The following is a 24,334-nucleotide window of genomic DNA, read 5'->3' as shown; positions in this document are numbered from 1 at the left end:
AATATTAATCCTCTCAAAAAAATTTTTGAAGAAATTTTCCTTTTATTTATGAAATCTGAAATGAGAAAAATTTAATCCCCCCCCCCCATTTTTTTTTCACATCCCCCTTTCCCTTTTACCAAAACTGATCTCAATTCAAATTTCTAATGGAGTTTGCAACAATAACTACTCATTTAAATACATCATAAAATATTAAAATGTAACAAAAGGTGCTTGTTATCACTGAATGGTAAAGATTGTTTTAATTTATCAGTTGGAAGTAAAAGTGAATATACGTATTGTATATTGTATAAAACAATGATTTAAGTTGACTCAACTACTATTCTGGACAAAGAAAGATAACTCCAATCAATTGAAAATTTCTTGCTATTGCGCAATACTGTGCAATTGAAAATATTTGCTATTGCACAATACTGTGCAATTGAAGATTTCTTGCTATTGCACAATACTGAGCAATTGAAAATTTCTTGCTATTGCACAATACTGTGCAATTGAAGATTTCTTGCTATTGCTGAATACTGTGCAATTGAAAATTTCTTGCTATTGCACAATACTTAATATAATAATTTTGGATTTTGATTTGAACCAACTTGAAAACTGGGCCCATAAACAAAAATCTAAGTACATGTTTAGATTCAGCATACCAAAAAAGCCCAAGAATTCAATTGTTGTTAAAATCAAATTTAGTTTAATTTTGGACCCTTTGGACTTTAATGTAGACCAATTTGAAAACGGGACCAAAAATTAAGAATCTACATGCACAGTTAGATTTGGCATATCAAAGAACCCCAATTATTCAATTTTTGATGAAATCAAACAAAGTTTAATTTTGAACCCCGATTTGGACCAACTTGAAAACTGGGCCAATAATCAAAATCTAAGTTCATTTTTAGATTCAGCATATTAAAGAACCCCAAGGATTCAATTTTTGTTAAAATCAAACTAAGTTTAATTTTGGACCCTTTGGACCTTAATGTAGACCAATTTGAAAACGGGACCAAAAATTAAGAATCTACATACACAGTTAGATTTAGCATATCAAAGAACCCCAATTATTCAATTTTTGATGAAATCAAACAAAGTTCAATTTTGGACCCTTTGGGCCCCTTATTTCTAAACTGTTGGGACCAAAACTCCCAAAATCAAACCCAACCTTCCTTTTATGGTCATAAACCTGTGTTTAAATTTCATAGATTTCTATTTACTTATACTTAAGTTATGGTGCGAAAACCAAGAATAATGCTTATTTGGGCCCCTTTTTGGCCCCTAATTCCTAAACTGTTGGGACCTCAACTCCCAAAATCAATCCCAACCTTCCTTTTCTGGTCATAAACCTTGTGTTTAAATTTCACTGATATCTATTTACTTATATTAAAGTTATTGTGCGAAAACCAAGAATAATGCTTATTTGGGCCCTTTTTTGGCCCCTAATTCCTAAACTGTTGGAACCGAAACTCCCAAAATCAATCCCAACCTTTCTTTTGTGGTCATAAACCTTATGTCAAAATTTCATAGATTTCTATTCACTTAAACTAACGTTATAGTGCGAAAACCAAGAAAATGCTTATTTGGGCCCTTTTTGGCCCCTGATTCCTAAAATGTTGGGACCAAAACTCCCAAAATCAATCCCAACCTTCCTTTTGTGGTCATAAACCTTGTGTCAAAATTTCATCAATTTCTATTCATTTTTACTAAAGTTAGAGTGCGAAAACTAAAAGTATTCGGACAACGACGACGACAGACGACGATGTCGACGCCAACGTGATAGCAATATACGACGAAAAATTAAAATTTTTGCGGTCGTATAAAAACTATCTTAATGGCCAAGTTGGAAAACAGAATACTGCGAGATCTTTTTTAAACACAACTTCTTTTATTCAATTAACAAATTGCAGCTGTAAAATGATTCTCACAAGATTACAAAAGTAATCATTTCCATCAGAACTAAGATGTTTTTTATTGAGCTGATTAGTTCTGTTTTTTCTATAGCAAAAATTCCCAAACTTTTCTATAGAATCAAATGTTTATAAAATAAAAGAAAAAAATGTCCATGGGACACTGATGCCCTGCTTGTAAATAAAGGGCAAATTCAGAAATTTTCAATTTCTAAAGGGACATAACTCTAGAAAAGTGAAAGCGTAGCCAGCTATATTCAAAATTGATCTGTGTTTGGTGGAAATAAGCATTGTTTTTAAGTTTCATAACATTTGGTGGAAGCTAGAGAACAGAAATCAACTTTAGGATGTACAGACTGACATACAGATGGACTAGGGAAAAACTTGGGCGGGAGCATAAAAAGGATTAATGAAGCAGTATTAAAGAATTGACATATAACAAAAATTTATGATGTCCAGAGACAGATTCATGATTCATCAAGCATTATTTCATACATATATATACATGTGTGTATATCACTGTTATTTGAAATGAAACTCAATGATATGGCAAGTATTAAAATACAATTTACCATATGCTTGCCAGGCTGGGCACTTCCTCAATACGAGTTGTAGAGATATCAATTCTTTTAAAGCTTTAAAACAGATGTTTAAAAGAAACAACAGAATCTTACCCTGTTATGAATGATTTCATTTTTTCTGTCCATTACTATTCAGAATTTGGTTATTTCATGACTCAGAATATTGCAATATATGTAAATTATCAAATCTTTTTAAAAGTACTTAAAGTGCTCAGATTCATTTGCTTATATAAATAGTCTCAACTGTTGTGACATCTAAAATCCTTTTGAGGAACTTACTGATCGCTAGGCCTCAGAGTCCCAAAAAGTGGTGTCACCTGGCAGAGAGCAATCTATGGATAAACAGGGCATAAATTGACAATCTTGTCGCAGTTAAATGGCTTTCAAGTTAAAAATGTTACAATATTGAAATTGTAGTCGCCCCTTCCATGGGCATCCTGATTAAGGCAACCTAATTTGTCTTTTTAATTGTTTTGCTGACCTTTGATTCAAACAGTTTATTAGCCTTCGCTGTTATATTGCAAAAATTTGTGAAAATAAAACAATAAAAAACATTATTTTTAAACCAATAAATTCCTGCCAAAAAGTAATTTATGAATGGTTTATTTAAATTAATTTTTGACTAAAAATTGGTTTGAATAGAAACATTTTAATTGTTTTAAATTTTTGCAATTAATCAAACCCATTCATCAACTTAATAAGGAATTATTGACCTCAGCTTTGCCGCAGTCCATGAATTGTTGTATCCCCTAAAATGCCATTTATCATACCAGCTAAAATGACTGTTCTGATGCATGAGAAAAATTTCCAAACAACATTACAAGAGCCCATTGATAATGCCATCATGTTAAACCATACTGCACTTAATTTTGGGTTTGTACTATCAGACAAATCAGAAGTGCAGTTTAAATTTTTCTATATGCAAAGTTTTCCTAGGTTCTGTCTCTCTACCTCAATGGCCATAAATACAGTAAAGTTTGGAAATTAAATGTATTTCAAATCTAAATATATAGAAGTATGTGTTTAATTAAGATTTATTTTGCATTCAATTATAACCAGTGTGTAAAAGGAAAAAAAATTCCACAGATATTTTTTTACCTCATTACAAAATAAACGTGATACACTCACTTGAATTCCTTTCAACTGTCTATCCATATCTTCTGTGTCTCAGAATTTTAATGTCCAACAACTTAAAACCACCATTTTTTGTTGTATCCTATCTTTCTGCTACAAATGTCGAGAAATCTCGGACATTAATTTAGGCACATTTACACACAAGATTTTTTTATCAAAACAGTTATTTCTTTCACATCAATTTGTGAAGTGAAGGCAATACACAGTTTGAAACAGACTACCTAAGATTTATCATGTGACCTAGTTTCTCTGTAAACATAACTATACATTGTACAAACAGATTTATGATTTACAAAAGTAGCCTTACACCTTCAGATTACCTGTCGACCCAGGTAATGCAACTTCTCCGCCTTCAAACCTTGCGTAGTGTAGTCCTTGGCTTTACAATAGAATTATAACACCAGAACCCGCTTGTGGAAATTTAAGCATGATTAATAGGAATGTTGGTATAATATGAGAAAATTGTTCAATAATTAAACCGAGGATCAAAATCTCTCAAGGTAACCTTTTTAAGTAACCTACTGCTTAAAATATTAAACGGTTACTAGAAATAACCAACCGGTGCGCTTCCTGAAAAATTCAATACCAGTTTTGATATCTTTGAATGAAAAAAAAATGTTTACACAGGCTTTATATGTTATATATATATGTATTATAAACAAGTCTAAATGAAAACAACGTTCAAACCTATGATTGCGTTGGATAAAAACCGCAATTTTTATATGTGTGCATGTAACAAGTTTCGTTGAAGAGGGGTCTAAATACAACACAAACAACATTTTCCAAAAGACCAAAAGAGTGAAAAAATATTTTTTAACAAAATGCATTTGACTAACAGGTCAAACAACTGATGTTATTAATATATGTTCTTTCTGTACCTTATACAATGTAAGTCTAGGTTTGCATGACATCAAACATTTTTTTCAGGCCTTTTGTGAAACTTTTTATTCATTAATAACTTTTTCAACTAGGGTTCACTTTCTTCAAATTTGCAGTATGAATCATTCAATTTCCAATGAGAACAAGAAATACAATTTTGGTGTGCGACATCCATATACTTATAAATCTTACTTGCTCAAGGTCATGCTTTTCTTGGGCTGCCTAAGAAATCTTAATGCTAAACCCTTTGGAATATTACTGATTGAATATTTATTTGTGAAAACATCGTTCATAGTTGAAATTGTGCTTTGAACTGGCCTCCAGTAATTGTGAGTACCAGGACTGAGTTCCCCAAAAAAATATGACAAAAGTTGATCCTTAGTATATAATAAGGAATTGTACAAAGCTTACGATCAACTTTAGTCGTTAATGTTTTTGTGAAATTGACTCCCAAGTCCTTTTAAGACTTTGGATCTTTGTTTATGCTCCTTAGTATGCTATCTCTAGGCCATGAAGTTTTCTCTAAGGTTAGACAAAATTATCAATGTTCTCTAATTTTTTAAACCTGAGTATATGTATCCAAATCCTAAATGCCAAAATTAAGTTATCAGTTAATCCTTTCCTCCATAGTGACGCCTTTTGACGCCACCCCCTTTACTCCATAATGACGCCTTTTGACGCTTGTGTAGTACCTCAGGTGAAACGCTTTGACTACAAAGTGTCTGCTTCAGACTTTATAAAATTTGCATCCAATATGAAAAGGATATTCATAAGAATATCTGACTCGAATTTATTTGATGAAATTTATTTTTTTCGCAAATTGTGTATATTTTAAAGCATATTTTTAGCATTTTATTGAAAAATCCTATGTGAATCAACTTCAAGTATGCAAAAAAAAAAATGTCATTAAATCCTCATTTGGTAAGAAACATGTTGTTGTCTCATTGACAATCATTTACATATTCTCATTATGTTATGAGGAAAACACTAAATTTAGAAATTTTTGCTCTTAATAATCGCTTTTTTTCATAACATATTATTTAGTTAAGTTTAATAAAAGTCCATGAAGCTACACCAATATCATTGATGAATGAAAATCAGACACCAACTTTGAAACCTAAATGTTATCACCACAGCAAACTTTGCTATTTTTGACCGTTGCAATACAATACATAGTTCGTTCTTATGTTGTACTGTTATACCACTGTCCCAGGTTAGGGGGAGGGTTGGGATCCCGCTAACATGTTTAACCCGCCACATTATTTATGTATGTGCCTGTCCCAAGTCAGGAGCCTGTAATTTAATGGTTGTCATTTGTTTATGTGTTACATATTTGTCTTTCGTTCATTTGTTTATATAAATAAGGCCGTTAGTTTTCTCTTTTGAATTGTTTTACATTGTCTTATCAGGGTCTTTTATAGCTGACTATGCGGTATGGGCTTTGCTCAGTGTTGAAGGCCGTACGGTGACCTATAGTTGTTAATGTCTGTGTCATTTTGGTCTCTTGAGGACAGTTGTCTCATTGGCAATCATACCACATCCTCTTTTTATATGTATATCTTGTGTGTTTGTTTCCCCCTGTCTGTCTGAATAAATGCAAAAAAATGTAACCTGAATAATGCAAGTTCATACATAAACAGTTGGACAGCAAACGATGTAATGGCTTCTAAGGTCAAGACATTGTGTTAAAGCTATTCCCCTTAATTAAGCTTGGCCTCAGCACATTTACCACTACCATAATTGTGCAACAACTGACAATGAAATCAAATCATTTGTGCAACAGGATGGACAACGTTTTATAAATATATAATTCAACACCATGTAATTCCTTCATACATTTTTTGGTTCATTAGAGAAGTCTTAAAATAAAATGAATTTCTTACAGGAAGTCTAATAATAATATCAAATATTTAATTTATTATTGATGATCAGAACATTTTCTTCAGTACATTCAATACTGTATTCTAAGAAAATATTTTTCAACTTATAAAAATAAAATTGGGAATGTCATGGTAAAGGATATGCTTGTCTCAAAAAGCATGTTAAACCCAGCCACATTCTTGCGTTTATCCCAAGCCAGGAGCCTATATCCTTTGTTAGTCTTGTATAATTTTTAATTTTAGTTTCTTGTGTGTATAATTCAGAGTTTCGTATGATGTTCATTACCAGACTTAACTAATCGATCAGATCGGTAATCGAACACTAATCGATCATATTTGATCAGTACTCGATTGATGACTTGAAGTCATCGATCAGTAATCGATCAAACTCTCTCAGGAGTTTGATCGATTAGTGATTGATTAGATTACTGATCGATTTAAGACCGATTACTGATGGATTAGTGATTGATTAATGACAGATTAGTGATTTTATTATTATTGACAAAACAATGCTATTCCAGAAATAAGCCTTATGAAAGACATCATTTGTGAAATAAAAATTCCATGAAAATATTTTCACCATTGCCAAAATTTTCTGGAATTCTAGAATTTAAAATCATTTCACTGCTAAGAAGATACTGGAATTTTTTTTTCATGATGTTGTCAATATGTCTGGAAATTTGAATGTAAAGATTAGAACCAATACCCATGCCAGACATCAGTGTTTATTTTTAAGTCTTGAATTTATGTTTCTGTCTAAATATGCCAAAAAATCCAGGATTTACTCAGCAATACATTTTTACACAATATGCAGTCGTAACCAAGAGAAGCATATCTAAAAGCTTAGCCCTAACATATTCCTGATTAAAAACTACATTTTTGTAGGTTTACCCATGTATATTGGTACAATAACTGTGACGTCTTGAAAGGCTATTGTAATTTTTTCTTTTACAAACTTTCATTGACGGAAGGCGTCAAAGCAAAATTTAAAAAAGCCATCCAAGATGTCATAATTATTGATATAAAAACTCTAATTTTTATATGTGTGCATGTAACAAATTTGGTTGTAGAGGGGTCTAAATACAGCACAAACTACATTTTCCAAAAGACCAAAAGAGTGAAAAAATAGATTTTAACAACAACATTTGACTTGAATATAGTAGTATACATATACTTCCATGGTTTGATAAATATTTTATGCCTTTTAAGTTAATGACCTTTGTTAACACATTAAAATTAATTTTTACATATAATATTAGCTTCAGACACTTGTGATTTTATTAAGAAGATGAAAATTTCAACCAAGCTAATATATATTAAAATCTGTATTTTTCATATATACGGATTAATCAACACAAATAAATTGTGTAATACACCAGTTTCACATTTAACTGCGCATGTCTAATCTAATTAGCAAAACTATGAAATCACGCGATAATTCTCGAGAGTTTATCAACTGGGGGCTAACGGTTGTAAGCAGTGACCATTAAGACTTGGAAAAACAAGCATCTGATTGAGTTTTTGCGTTTACATTAATTTCTAACAACATGAGCCTCATTTGAATCAAAATGTAAAATTTATATTGACCAGACAACTTTAATTATTAACAATTGACACATTAAAAGATTTTAAAACGGACTACTGCTGTGTTGTTTATTGCAGTAATATACGATCTGAAATGCCGCCTGGCTTTATATTAATTGTACCTTTAAATGTCACGAATTCACGCTGAGATCGTTCACCAAACGGGAAGAATAAATTAGATAAATAAGCGGGGCTCACTTCATATACATAGTATTAGGTCATAAATTAAGAAGGCAATTAAGATAAATTAACACCTTGGCCATGTGGAATCCTCGTTTCACCTTGTATAATCTCACCAGGTGAAAACTGATAAAAACGTACCCTTTTCTCCATATACAGTTACTGAAAAAGGGCGACCATTTGATAATTTATTCAACTTTTGTACACAATTATTTCCTGTATTTTGTGTTGCAGATCATTCTTTTCCATCCTGCCTAGGTCATAATTATTTATTAGGAAATTAGTCTAAGAATATTATTTTTCTACACCCCCCCTGACCCCTCCTGAAAATCAATTGGTCATCCCTTAATACAAATGTTTGAAATGTTAACCCTGGTACCTTATTAACACTGAGATATCATGGCCAGTGTGGTTAATGCCGCTGGGAATATTTTAATAATTTAGGAGGGGGTCATGCAGCATTTGATCTTAATTTAAGGCATATATCGCTCGTTGTAAATACAGGATATTCAATTACTTTTAATGGCACGAAAAATGATAAAGCTGACAATATGTAGAAAATTACTCGCCTCGCTGGCACTGAACCTCTGCTAAGACGAAATCGATCATGAACATAGCTTAGAAATTAAAATGATATTGAATGCATTGTATTATAGTCTGACCTTTGAAAATTGAAGATGAACCTGTATTTCTGATACGTATTTTAAAACTGCCTTATATCTCGCTTCATTTATATCATGGCCGTCTAAAACATCATTGACACAGAAATATTTGAAACAAATGTACATACAAATAAGCAGATGTGGTATGAGTGCCAATGATTGCCAATGAATGCCTCTGATCGCCTCTGTTTAATCCATACAAAATGCTTCATATTTTCACAGCGTATAGCTTGAAAACAAACTCGGTGACCTATCATTGTGTTTTTCATATTGTTAGCACATCACAATAATTATGTACTACATCTTTGACAATCTTGAGTATGTAAGGAAAAATTCTATCAATTTTCGTTAAACATTATATATCATACTCCGATACTACCATTATTGGAAATTTCGATAATTTAGTAGTGCCGGTATCTTGATCTTGTATCCATAAAATTTCACGCAAAAGTCACCATAACAGTAACCTGTATATTTTTTAAAGAAAATTAAAAGTTCGAGTCTATGATACTAAACCTATATGTAGGTCGTAACCCTTTACAGTCCTCTACATGCATGTGAAGAAATGTAAAAATTTAAGAAAAACTGGAACAGAACTGAAATTAAATGAATTTCTGATGTTTAGGCTGTTTTCTCTTTATCAAAATATTTTTCTCTTTTCATGAAAAATCAAACTCACATACAGCAATGTACATAGCGCAGTAATTATAAGCAAAAGAAAGCAGTTACAAGATTATACTGTGTTAAAACCATTTTACTCATAAACACAACTGTTATGAACTCTTTACAGCAACAAGATGACTTATTTTCTCGTTTGAATTGTTTTGTGTCGAGACCATTTAGAGAGTACTATTCGGTATAGATTTTCTCATTGTCGAGGGCTGTATGGTGACATATGGTTGCTTTCATCTGTCATTTGCTTCTGGTGGATAGTTGTCTCGTTTGCAATCATACCACATCTTTTTATTTTGAATTTATGTTATTCTCTGTATACATGGTATAGACGGTAAAACTATTTATTCTAAATATATAAAATAAACGATTATTAATATCTTCAAAATAAATAATCTCCAGCATACATCACGAGAGACAGAGATGTTGTTTAACAATCGGTTGATGTATTATTGTGTTGCTAAATATCAGTAGCCCCCTGTCACGTATGATATCGTTAATTGTCGCGAGATTTAAACTCAAACGCGCATAAGATTTTTTGATCGGCGTTGATTAGTAGCTTATGTGAAACTGGTCTATTTGATATATCCTTAACTTTATGATGAAATTTAGGGTTTGTCCTATAACATTATTAACTAATGCCAGAATTTAGGTCACAACTAAATAGCCAGAACATTTACCAATTAACAGAAAATTGATACATCATTTATTCAAACACACTTGTTTGTCTTCACAGTAGGATATTGTCTAATTTCCACAATATTGTAGAAGACTGACCAGAAATGACCAGCTGTGGACTATGACTCTACTAAGGATTGCAAAATACTGATAAAAATAAATAGATTGTTATCAGAGTCAGTGGAAAACTTTCTATTGACTTTTGAATTTACATACAGAAGATCCCCCCTTTTTTCTAAAATTTTAAAATAGTCCTAATGCAAGGCAATAGTGGTTAGTGTTTTATTTTCACACGAAAGCATACACACCTAAAGATAAGTAGAATGAATATGAATAAGAAATTAAAGATGTTTTTAAATAGAATTGAGTATGTGCCCGTCATAAGTCAGGAGCCTGTAATTCAGTGATTGTCTTTTTTTATTATGTGTTACATATTTTTTTTTTTTAATAAATAAGGCCGTTATATCCACCTATGATTTGTAGTTGCATAGTGCAACTACAAATCATTGTTCTGGCCTTTCATTGATACTGTGTAGCAATGTTTAGAGTTTTTCTGTAAATATGGTGATTAAAGGGAAACTTTCAGCAGAGACCACCCCTTCTGTTTGTCATTTTTTTATTACTGCTTTTAATTTATTGATTTTTTCATAATTTTGTAAAATTTGTTAATTTAAATTTAGATTTTTTGTTTTTTTTTGCAGAGTTCACGAAATCTTTTTTCCCCAGGTGGTCCTTGGAGAAAATCTGCTGGTCCTCATTATTAATTCTATTGAAAAATACTAAAATTGTGTCAGTCCTATGCAAAATTTTGGTGGTAAAATCCAGAGGACCACCACTTTTCACGAACTCTGTTTTTGATTTTCTAACTATTTCATCCTATTTCAATAAATGTTGAATTAAGTGTTTCCTGGTAGAATTTTGTCTTATAAGAATTTCAGTTTACATGTGAGGTTTACATGATGATTGTCATTAATTAGTTCTGCACAGTGAAATATTTTGAAGGAATTGTGACCTTCATACAAACTATTTTATAGGTCATTTCATTAATTCACCAATGTTCTATTTCTTTTGAATCCTATGGATAGGTTTTAATGGGATATGATACACAATGTAGCACTTATTGAAGAATCTGTTTTAATAAGATGCCAGAATTTCCTGAATACTTTTTGAAGTTCTTCTGCTTGAGGATGATAATATGTAAATGATACATAACATCTATTTTAAACTTTTTCCTTTTTCTTAATTTTATCTTTTCTGTCATGGAATTTAATAAAATTTGTTTTACCAATTTCAGTTAATAAAATGGTTTTTCAATAAAGAGCTTTCTTTCTGGTTTGTGTTTCTATGTAAATGAATACCTTTGCCTTTAATATGGGATTTAAAGTTCCAAATGGGTTGGTTTTGGGTTTTTATGAAGATGTTGAAATTTTTCTGTATTTTTTTTTTTTTTTTTTTTTTTATATAGCATTTCATATCTTACCAGTATTTTCATGTGTTCGTCTTTGAGGATTTCAAGGTCTAGAAATTTTATGGAATGATTATTGCATTCCTTAGTAAACTTTAGCAGGTAGTGTTGTTGAATGAATTGAGTGGTAGGGATGAGCTGGTCACCATGGTCACTATTTCAAGCTCTATTACATATTTCATGATAAAATCGTGAAATTTAGATGGAGGTGAAGTTTTCAACTTGCCTGTTTATATCACAAGTGTCTGAAACTAATTAGATGTCAGAATCTTTTGATGTTTGTTAATGTTTCCAATAGTGTGGTCAAATCAATTATCTCTAAATCAATTTTCCCATACAATCTTACCAGCTATTTATTTGCTGTTTGTGCTTTTGATCCTATTATTTTGACATTTTCACCTAATTAACATTAACAATATATAATAATGAAACATTACATTACTACAAATGTATCCTGAAAAGAAATTCTGATGTCTTTAGAAAAAATAGCAATGTATCTTTCATCAGTTATATACATGTATACTTTAGGTTAATCTTATTTTCATAAAAAAAACATTTTATGACAGATATACATTTTTGATAAGTAAAAATATGATACGGGAAGGGTTGGGTAAGTGCTGGATCCAAATTCACATGGAAATAATGTTGTAGGTCATATCTAATTATATAAACAGTAGTCCAAATAATTATGACATCTTGGAAGGCTATTTTAAATTTTGCTTTGACCCCTTCCGTCAATGAAAGGCGTAAAAGAAAAAAATACAATAGCCTTTCAAGACATCATATCATAGTTTTTAGGACTAATATACATGGGTAAACCTACAAAAATGTAGTTTTTAGTCAGGAATTTGTTAGGGCTAAGCTTTTAAATACGCTTCTCTTGGTTACGACTGCATATTGTATAAACATGTATTACTGAGTAAATCCAGGAATTCCAGAAAATTTTGGCAATGGTGAAAATATTTTCATGGAACTTTTATTTCACAAATGATGTCTTTCATAAGGCTTATTTCTGGAATAACATTGTTTTGTCAATAATAATAAAATCACTAATCCATCAGTAATCGGTCTTAAATCGATCAGTAATCTAATCAATCACTAATCGATCAAACTCCTGAGAGAGTTTGATCGATTACTGATCGATGACTTCAAGTCATCAATCGAGTACTGATCAAATATGATCGATTAGTGTTCGATTACCGATCTGATCGATTAGTTAAGTCTGGTCATTATCACTGAACTAGTATACATATTTGTTTAGGGGCCAGCTGAAGGACGCCTCCAGGTGCAGGAGTTTCTGGCTTCATTGAAGACCCATTGGTGGGCTTTGGCTGTTGTCTGCTCTATGGTCGGGTTGTTGTCTCTTTGACATATTCCCTATTTCCATTCTCAATTTTATTGCATATATAACATTATAAAGGGACATAATTTCAAAACAGTTAAAGTCAGAGAACTAACCAAAAATTTAGCAGTTTTAGCATTTGTAAAGGGGCAAAACACTTGAACAGTAAAAGTGACTCCACTAAACTTCAAACTTCATCTGTTTTTTTGGTAATAAGCATATTGTATAAGATTCAGAACAGTTGGTTGAGGCAAACTTTAGAGAACAGAAACATAGAATTAAGCAATTTTTCCGTTTGTAAAGGGGCATATCACTAGAAAGTCAAGAGACACCACCAACATTCTCATTTGATCTCAGTTATTTGGTAATAAACATTGTGTATAAGTTCCAACCAGCCAGAATATGTACTCTGCCTGATTTCTAAAGAACCATCATCAATGTACAAAATGTATTTCTAACAACACACATACCAACCTGTACAGCTGTACCAACCAATCAGAATGTACTCGTGTCTGCCATTTAAAGAACCATCATCATATATTACTAACAACCCCTACAATACCAGCCTAACCAGCTGTGCCAACCAATCAGAATGTTCTCTGCCTGCCAAATTAATAACCTTCATCACAAACAACCTAAACATATCAACCTGTTACATGTACAGCTGTACCAACTAGCCACAATGTTCTCTGCCTGACATCTAAAGAACCATCTGACGTCATATATTACTTTCAACCTTTAGTTAACAATACCAACCTGACCAGCTGTACCAACCAATTAGAATGTTCTCAGCCACTCAAATTAATAACCATCATCAATGTATTACAAACAACCCAAACATATCAACCTGTACAGCTGTACCAACCAATCAGAATGTTCTCTGCCTGCCATCTAAAAAACCATCATCAAATATTACTTTCAACCCACACAATACCAATAAACCAGACTGACTTCTGTCTGTCATCTAAAACCATCAATGACTACAGCTACATGTTTAATGCAGGGAAAGCAGCAAATTGTCACCAAACCAAAAAAAGATAGATCTATTGTGTCACATCGTCAAAAAAAGTATCAACTAATTTTACTAGGCCTGCATAATACATTTTGTACATAACATTACTAACTACAAGGGTTTTACGTATAACCTGCAGTGATGATAAAGTATTTTATGAGATGAGATGTAAATAGCTCTGTTCACTGGAACAGATAAGTATGAGTTTATTGCTGACAGATATAATTATAAAATATTCATTTGTAACAAGTAGTGTGTTAAACAAATACAGTTCATCATTTATCATATATGAAACTATTTAGAAATTATGGGTACACACATATATAGTAATGTAATGTCAAAATGTATGTGTAACCTTAAGTACACAGATCAAATAAAATAAGTAGCACATGATGTGCCCGTCCCTTTTGCAAAGAATAAACTTAAATAACTTCTCATTATCATATCAGAAATTTATAAAAAATTAAAGGGAATTTATCTTCATAGATATATCAGTCACCAAAGTTTCATGAAAACTGTCCAAAGTTCTTTAAGTAAAAGATATTTCCCGATAACTGGAAAATCATTCCCTTTTTCTGAAAAAAAATTCCATAAATCAGAAACTTAAAATAAACAAGAATGTGTCCAAAGTACACAGATGGCCAATCCGCATTATCATTTTCTATGTTCAGTGGACCATGAAAATGGGGTAAAATCTCTAATTTGGCATTAAATTTGAAAGATCATATCCTAAGGAACATGTGTACTAAGCTTGAAGTTCATTGGACTTCAACTTCATCCAAAACTACCTGGACCAAAAACTTTAACCTGAAGCGGGACAGACAAACAGACGCACGGACGGACAAACGGAAGCACAGACCAGAAAACATAATGCCCATAAAACGGACATAAAAATGTATAAAAATTAAAAAGGAGCAATAGACAACGGATATAAACAACTTTCTTAATTTCAACAAGAACTGCTGAAAGCATTTTTGAGTTGTTGTCCGAAAACTGGAAAAATCCCCCCTTTTTTTATAAAGAAAACCTCATAACTTGAAAACATAAAATCTAAACCTTATCAAATTTGAAAGGTAGCTGTTTTTGTTATTTTGAAAGTAAACTGCAAATGTTGAAAAATTAAATAGCCAAGTTTTCAGTCAATGAACCATGATTGTAAAGGGTGACCCAAATAGTTTCTGTGGAAATAAGATATATGCCAATAGTAATACATCTGCATACTTAATTTCAAAGACTTCTCATGAGTCACAGAGTGGTTCCCCTTTAACTGACCTTATCACAAACTTTAACATGTAAAATATGCAAATGGCCAGGACTAAAAAGGGCAAGGCCAACTTATCACCAAGTAATTGTAAACTGCATACCAAATATCATGGACTTACAAATGTATCATTAGTGGTTCCCCTTAATTTGACAAAACACTGCAAACCAAATTTTGTTGACCTAACTGCTGGCTGGACCTTAACACAAATAAATACATTGTTGAAGCTGTCTTTGCCACAGGCAACAAAAACAAATTCCTCTAAAGAATTCAGCCAAATGTGTTGAATAATTTGTTTTTGTTTTTTAGTATTTGTCTTTCATTAACAAGTCTATTCTTGCCTGGTACCGTAGTGTACAGAATTACTATCCAAATGAGGTTACAAATGTATGCCAGACTGTGATTCAAATCCTACTACACAGGAAGAGCTTCTAATCTATTTAGCATTAATGGATTATATACTGGTTTTCTTTGCTGTGGTAATCCTCTTTTAAAAGGGGGTAATCCTATTTCCAAGCCCCCAACTGTTCAATTAAAAACCATGCATGTGACTGTGGATCCTGGTTTACTGTTGGACATGGAAATCTTTTGAAAATTGAATCAGAGCATCTTTTTTATTTTACTTGATAATCATAGTCTCTAAACCTGTCCATTTAAAGGGTTAGGCTGCACACCCTTACTGCAATTTAAGGTTAAACAGTACTGTCATTGTTTATGGCAATGTTTTCCCTTCTCACTTTGGGTGGTAGGCTGATCTTCCAGTTGTCAATGAAATTAACAAGTCAATGTCGTCATAGGTAAAAAAGCAATAAATTATTTATTATCTATGTTGCTTTTGGTTGCTTTGGTCTAGCATGTTTTTACTTCATTCTAAAATGTGTTGCTTATTTTTATTGCATGATATGTATGTCAGATTTCAACTTTGTATTACAGGTTTTTTTATTTGTCAATATGTTTATATTGAATGACTGGAGAATTTCAGCAAAATTATCATAAATCATAGGTTATTGGGGACAGGAAAATGTTTTTTTTAATTCCTCTCCTTTATTTCCAAAATTCCCAATGTGTGGTTTTCTATCAATTTCAATATGAATATACATTTAGTATGTTATGAACATTTAAGTAAGGAGCCTGTACTTCAGTGGTTGTCGTTTGTTTATGCATTACATATTTGTTTTTCGTTCATTTTTTGTACATAAATAAGGCCGCTAGTTTCCTCGTTTGAATTGTTTTACATTTTCATTTCGGTGCCTTTTAAAGCTGAGTATGCGGTATGGTCTTTGCTCGTTGTTGAAGGCCGTACGATGACCTATAGTTGTTAATTTCTGTGTCATTTTGGTCTCTTGTGGAAAGTTGTCAACATGGCAATCATACCACATCTTCTTTTTTTTGTAATCAATGAATTTTGTAAAAGATTTAATGACTGGAGAATTTCAGAAAAGGTATCAAAAGTGCACATGAATAATTTTAGCGCTTATCTGTATATTATGAACATTCACTATATAGATCTATATAAATAAAGTGTATTTACTTTCAATTCTAAGTTTTCTAATCGATCCATGGTGGTCATTGATATAGTATACAGACCCTCTCTATTTAATAAACTCTGTGACCACCGTGGATAGTAAACTTGAAAATGATAGCAGATAGAATTCTGAAAATACACTTTATTCGTAGTATATGTATGTTCAAAGTATACAGAAAAACGCAAACCGGAAGTATAATCTGACTTAAAATTTTGTCCAATGACGGGACAATATCCGGATGCCCTTTTTCTCGATTTTCTCCCAAAATAACTCAATCTGAATAATCATATGAATGGATGACAAATGCGACTATGCACTGTACCTATAGGACACAGAGGCGTGTTGATTAATTTATTGTGGAAAGTAGAGAAGCGACACCCAAAATGAGGTGTTCTCGTTTAATAGTATAGATTATCATTGGTCATCAACTCGATTGCTTTTCTCACTGCTCAAGCCAGTATCAATCTCTTTTGAGATGATCGATAATCTATAGTATCAAGAAATTGTTGTTTGAAAACTATCTTAATGTAGTAAAAACTTGATGCTTAATATACCATGTCTTCAAACAGGACCAAAGAAGAAATAACTTTCTGTAACTCTTAAATAGTCTTAATATATATTTATGCTAATCTAAACACTGTCTTCATTGTTTTAGGTATTTCAAATCATTCATCATCTGATCAATTTATTTCAGCTGTAGAAACATTTTTTGTGGGGTTTGAAACTTCGTTTTTTGTCTCTATATAAGATTTCATGGGGATTTAATATTGTGGTTACCAGTAAATGGAAGTGATGATATATGTAGGATACATTTTTCGTGGATTTTTAATTTCCTGGATATATACTTTCAACAAAATTAAATCCTCCACGAAAGTTTCAGCTTTTCCAGTATACAAACAATAATTTGCACAGAAACTTCAGTCCAAATTAAATAAGGTAACAAGTACATGACTTCTTGCAAAATTGCATCCAAGTACACAAGTCCAGGTTCATTTGCCCATATACCTGTTTGCACAAAATAATCATGTTCGGTCTGCCTAGAATATATTACCTCCTGAACACCTTTTAAGGTAAATCAGATGGGGTGTATCAACCTAATGTTAATCATGATTGTATGCACATACCCCTGGTATGCAATGTATATATATGGCAAAATGATTGATGACAATAATTGAGAAGGGGGTCTTCCAGAATTTGACCTTATTTCATCTAAAGCATGATAAATGCAAGATATTCAATTTGCATTTGATGGCATCATGGTGTAAAATAAATATACAGCATGTTTTATCATGATCCTTTATAAACCATAGGTTTTCAAAACAGCTCTCCATTTAACTCATTTATATCACAATGAAAAGCTATGTGTCAACATTTTGTAATACACTTCATAAAAAAATTCATGTCTTGTTAAAAACACAAATCAATTCAAAAGTAAATACAAAGTGTACAAAAGAGCTCAAAATTTCAAATTAAGCACACTTCAACTGTAAATTTTATTTACTTTTGAGTAGCTGGCATTTTAAAAACACAAGTGGTATGTGGTTAATTTAAGTTATTGTTCATAGATGGTACAAAATTAAGTTGTGAATTTTTGCACCAACTTGGTCAATATTTGTATTTTAATGTCAAAATTTATTCAAATTGAACTTTCAATGAGTCACTGTACTGTTCTATTTAAAGTTACAATGTATTACAACTTTCTTTTCATTGTTAATATTCAACTTAGTCTGCACCAAAATCTTTTAAAATTTATGGTCAGAAGACCAATATATATATATTCCAATATTTGTTTGAGTCTAAACAAAGTTTTCCAGATACTTATAATAACAAGTTGAAATAAAGTTTTACTAGACAGTGCTACTAAATACTAGTCTGATGCCCCATGACTATCAACTCTTACATGAACTAACTGAAAGAATCAATGCATTTTCTATATAAAATAGCATTAATGGTATTGCAATATACATCTATCATTTTGAATGTACATGTATATAAGTTTCTCATAAACATTTAATACATCAATTTCTATTACATGTATTAACACCCTTAAACAGTTTTTTACCACCAAGCTTCTGCACACCGTAAACCAACTTATTATCACAAGCTGTATTTTTTGTTATTTTATTCTTTACAAAAAGTGAATCAAATTAGTCGGAAAAAAATAGGGGGTCACGGACCATTTAAGCTTAAATTTTTACTTTTAAACAGGTATGTAAAAGGGACCATTTTTCAATGAAATGATAGGGAAAATAGAGGTGTTGACATATTTTTATCGGAATAACAAAAAAACGTTTTATGACACTTGGTCCAAAACTGTAATTTAAAAAGCTGAAATATAGCTTCAAAGGATGAGCAAATAAAAAACATAGGTCACCGATAAGGAAAAACAATTATTTTGCATTAAAACCCAAATTTAGGCGGGAAAATGCTGACAATGGGTGAAATGTCATTTTGACCCTCTAACAAATACGGATAATAACGGCAATATTCTATTAGTCACGTAACTACAACAATTTCACATTTCTGATCAATCAAAATATTTAAAAAAATTATATCGAATTTACGACTAATACTTTTGTAATTCATGCGTGAAATTATGCGCAGTCAAATAGTCCCAAGCCACCTTAAACTCATGCGATACACGCATTTGCGAATTAATGTTGTTGTGAAGTAAAATACAAGCAGTAAGCTTGGTAGGAGTAAAACCAATGAATAATATATTTTTAATAAAAATTGAAAGATACATTTTTAATTATTTTACAGCTTGCAGTGAGTTTAGAAGCCATTTGGTTATCTGCTTCTGTATCTCTTTTACAAGTCTTGAAAACAAATGACTTAGCCTTTCATCATCATGGCAATATTCATTATTCATTTTGTCAAATTATAAATAATTCTCTAACAAAATTCAGTTTACGTTTTCAGAATGTCACTATATAAATAACACATAATTGAGAGGGTGATAGAGCAGACTGTTACCCCTAGAAAACATTGTCAACCTCTGCGAAGCTAAGGTTTACAAAAATGTACAATGCTTTTTTGAGGGGTACCAATCTGCTCTATCACAGTCTTCACACCGAGTGGCAGCCCAGGCTGGTAAAATTGCTCTCGGGCCTGTAAAAATCAGACTACAGGCCACCAGAATCTAACTAAAAATTTTCAAAATTGAGCTGTGGGCCTGTAGATTTAGCAGTTCAGCGTGAAGACTGCTATCACCCTCTCAGCTATGCGTTATTCAATTTATTATACTGAATGTCCTATCATTATTGTCTTTTACAGACTAATTTTATTTTAAAAGTATTTTCTATGTTTTCAAATACATAACAACGTTATAGGTCTTAGAAAAAACAACAAAAAGTGAGGCAAGATGTTTTATTTTGACATTCAAATAATAAAATCTGCGCCAAAACTTAGAACTTAAGCATTGTATTTTATTTAATGGATATAAATTCAATTCATTGTCCTTTCAATTAACGATTTTTGATTGGTCTGGACGAGAGGGTGACATTCAAAAAATTGTCACCCGCTCAGCCTTGTGATAGAGTAAATTAACACCCTGGTATTAGTCAATAACAAACTAAAGCAATACTAATGACTAATTCAACACAAACCATTTATATTTAAGACGGGTGCAAACAGATCAAGGGAGAGAATGTGAAAGGGGATGAATAAAAAATTAAGAGAATGGGAGCGAACATGATTGTGGGCAAACAGACCTGGATTCAAGTTTGAACTGTGGATAAGCCGGTCAGGAATCCACCTTATCACTATTTCAGTATTTGTCCCTCATTACTGGACATCACAAAAGTTCCCAGAATATTTAGACATCATAATAGAAAATATTTAACGTCACAATGGAAAAGTGCGTGTTGTATGACGTCATAAGCTAAACCGGGGAAAATTTCTTGGGTCAAGCGGGACAGATTTCCAAATAGTGATAAGGTGTATAATTTTGGAACTGTACGCATACTTCTTATAATCAGTTTAGGGACCTAATTACTTGAATTGGATCTGCATTTACTTTCATAATCATAAAATGAGATATCCCAATTTATATATATACATACTTCCAAAACTCGTCGGTCATCGCTTCACTTAAACAGACACTTTTAAAATGACTGAAGAAAAATTATCAGAGAGTAAAGACACATACATGTATTAACAACCCCTTTTAGGGACTCAATTTATCATATATAAAACAATAAACGTTTGGGTGATATCTTTAGAAAGCAATTTATATAAATTTACAAGCACTCCTGTGAAACTACTGACTGTTGATCAATCACGATCTATATGTACTTCAACTTCTTCTCGATCGGGACCCTGTAAAAGTCAAGTTTTTCTCGGACATTTTACTTTAATTAAAAGCTTTATAATGATAAAAACTGTCAGATTTCTTACCTTTTTTGTTGTTGTAGATATCAGTTATTCTAAATTACATTCTTAAAGGCTAGTATTTTGTAAAGGTAAGTCATAAGTTCACTTCAGTTTTCAAAGATGGCGGTGAAATGCACCCAGTGACGTAATTTCAGCAACAACTTCGGATTCCGGAAGTGCCACTTAAAAAATAATATGTATTGAAAAAAGCCCGCGAAAATCAGAAATTATGATATTATCTTATAACATGATAACAACAACAACAACATAAATACTTTATTTTTTGTGTTCAATACAACTTGATAAAATGTGATGAAAAAAAATAAACATGATCAGTTTTTAATATTATTGATACAGCTAGGTTGATTTCACTAAATCAGAGACATATATACACATGTATATATGTCTCTGACTAAATGATCTGTTATTTTGTATTGGAAAGCATTAACATTTGTAATATTTCTTAGGGAGCTACCATTTGATTTTTAGCGGGGGGGGGGGGGCTAGGATGAAAATTTTTGTCCTGCATTTTTTTTTAGCTGTAATCTCTGTCCTGCATTTTTATTTTTAGTTTATCCTGACTTTTTTTATTTTTCACTCTGTTCGGTCCTGCCTTTTTTTTTTTTTAGTTTATCCTGACTTTTTTTTACCTAAATTGTCGTCCTGATTTTTTTTTTGCAAGTGTCTCATCCTGCCTTTTTTTTTACTCAAAACTCCTGTCCTGCCTATTTTTTTCAAATTTCATCCTAGCCCCCCCCCCCATAAAAATCAAATGGTAGCTCCCTTAATGGTATTGGCAAATTATTCCACAAGAATGGTCCAGAATACATAAAAGATTTTTTGAACAATTCTGTTTTTGGTTTAGGGAGTATGAGGTTTCCTTGAACAGCATTTCTCAAGGGTATGGATTTCTGTCTGAAACATAATGAAACTTGTTAGTAAGACCAAATAACAATCCCATAGAAGTTATACATATGCCATTTCAATGTCTTTTATATAAATATAGCTGTCTATGCCATGTATGCGGTATGGCCGATTAGCTCATTATTGAAGGGCGAAAGGTGACCTATAGTTGCTAACTTCTATGGGATTGTTATTTGGTCTCTGGTGGAGAGTTGTCTCATTGGCTTGAAATTGCATTTTCATTTTTTATATCAATTCAATAGCCACCGCAATGCGTTTTGTCGAGCTGGATACATATATTTGAATTCACCCGCTAGAATGGACAATGGGAGACAATTCATATAACACTGGAAACCGTATGGGAAAGATAATTCCTACAACACGAAATTTCAATTGCCTATTTTACGCTTAGTTTTACTCTGTGTGTGTTGCTGATATGAAAATTAGTGAAATTTTTTTTTTTTATAGCAAAAGTCAGTTTTAAAAATAGTCAGCATGATCGAAGTATTAATATGCATTGAATGACGATTAAAATTTAAAAAAAGTTGAAACTGTACGATCGAAACAGCAATTGTAAATAGCAAAATGATTAACAAAATAAGATTTAAATAAAAAAAAATGAAACTGACCAAAGTCTTCCATCTACTCGTTAAAGGAAGTTTTGTCCTGAATTAATTTTTGTACCAATTTAAGCGTGCTTATCAAATATCATGAAACTGAGCTTTAATTATTAAACAGCCTGACTTGTCTGATTAAAGCAACATGAAAATCAATTCTATGAATAACTATTTACAGGAGTTTTTGTCCCTTAATTACAATTTTTACCCCTTTTTTTCATTTTCCATTTTTGGTCTAGCAAAAATTATATCAACAATGCAAAATGTTGGCCCATACACGGTTTCCATGCAACACAAATATTCTATTAGGTATTGCTTTTATCAATGTCTCTAATATTTTTTAATGAGTCCAACGTTTAAATCTAATTACATGTACCAATTTTGATAACATAGAATTACCTTTAAATCATAACCCTCCCCACAAAAAGACCCCCCCCCCCCAAAAAAAAAAAACAAAACCCAACATCAAAATAAACCCAAACAGTAGAAGTATGAATATTTAATTACAGTACAACTGTTCGAAGAAATTACTGAATATTGTGGATATTCGCATATCACATTAATATGTAAATTAATAAAAGTGTAAATGATACACCCATGCCATACCGAAGAGAGAATCAAATAGTAAACAATCATGTCATTGTCAGATCCCACATCTCAGCTGAAGGCCTCCTCTCAACAATTGCCGTGAATGGCGTGAATGTTCGTACTATGTTATGTTTTCTTAAACTACACAAAACAGTCAAATCGTTTCATTTCAGTTTTTAGTAAGTGCTAATTTTCTGTGCATTCAAAGTTACTAGTGACCTTACTTAATCTAAGGAACTTGTTATTAACTTTTGCAATTCAGCAAAAGTAAATAATGGAATAAACTAGTTTTAAGTAAACCTCTTTGGATATTTAAGATATGATAACGCGCTTTTGATGTACCGTGACTTTCAATTCAATTTTGACTTTTGCACACTCTTCCCTATACACTTCCACAAAATATTATCAAACTGAATTTTCTTTTGTGAATAAAAATGTATTTTGCAGAAATACTGAGCTGCAAGGTAAATCTAAAAAAAAAGGGACGTCCATAACACCTGGCAAAACCTAGTGCTCGACTATATCAACCAAATTGGCAATGGAACGAATAGAACACGACTGTCATACTCCTGACTAGGTACATACATTTTCCGAAGAAAAAGCAGGCTAAACCTGATTTTAAAGCTAGCTCAACCTCCCACTTGTATGATTATTGTTTATAGTTCAGTCTAATTAACCAAATTGGATCTGCATGGGAATATTATATCTTATAATACTTCTATGGTATGAGCAATTCGTAAAGACATACATATTTTACGTAACAATAATGGGGATCCGGCAGCCACAATTGTGTAATGATACAACATTGATATATACAACACAGTTTACTTAAAACAGTCCAAAGCAAAAAAATACCACATGAAAGCTAGATGTACAAATACCACAACACCTGACCAAATCAAGTGCTCGACTATATCAACCAATTGAAACCAACCTGGTTTTATAGCTAGCTTAACCTCCCACTTGTATGCTAATTGTTTATAGTTGAGGCTTATATATTAATCAAATTGGATCTGCATGGGAGTATTATATCTTATAATGATTCTATGGTATGAACAATTCGAACAGACATACATATTTTACGTAACAATAATGGGGATC

The 24,334-nt window shown here is 31.9% G+C and overlaps 1 protein-coding gene across 3 annotated transcripts in view; it reads right to left on the bottom strand.

The window, feature by feature from the left end:
• The window catches only part of LOC143064660 (uncharacterized), a 65,324-nt gene extending 44,031 nt beyond the window's left edge, over nt 1–21,293 (bottom strand). For 2 of the 3 annotated variants that reach the window (XM_076237645.1, XM_076237642.1), the window contains exon 1: nt 21,150–21,293. The gene's annotated coding sequence lies outside the window, so the exon portion shown is untranslated. Of the gene's footprint in view, nt 1–3,604; nt 3,827–21,149 lie in introns of those variants that run through there. The other variant, XM_076237644.1, reaches the window with a different exon arrangement.
• Between the last annotated feature and the right edge of the window lie 3,041 nt (nt 21,294–24,334).

This window comes from Mytilus galloprovincialis, chromosome 2 (assembly GCF_965363235.1).
Source record: "Mytilus galloprovincialis chromosome 2, xbMytGall1.hap1.1, whole genome shotgun sequence".
Taxonomy (NCBI): Eukaryota; Metazoa; Mollusca; class Bivalvia; order Mytilida; family Mytilidae; genus Mytilus; species Mytilus galloprovincialis.
Note: the sequence above shows the minus strand (reverse complement) of the source record. Positions and strands in the feature narration are given on the sequence as shown.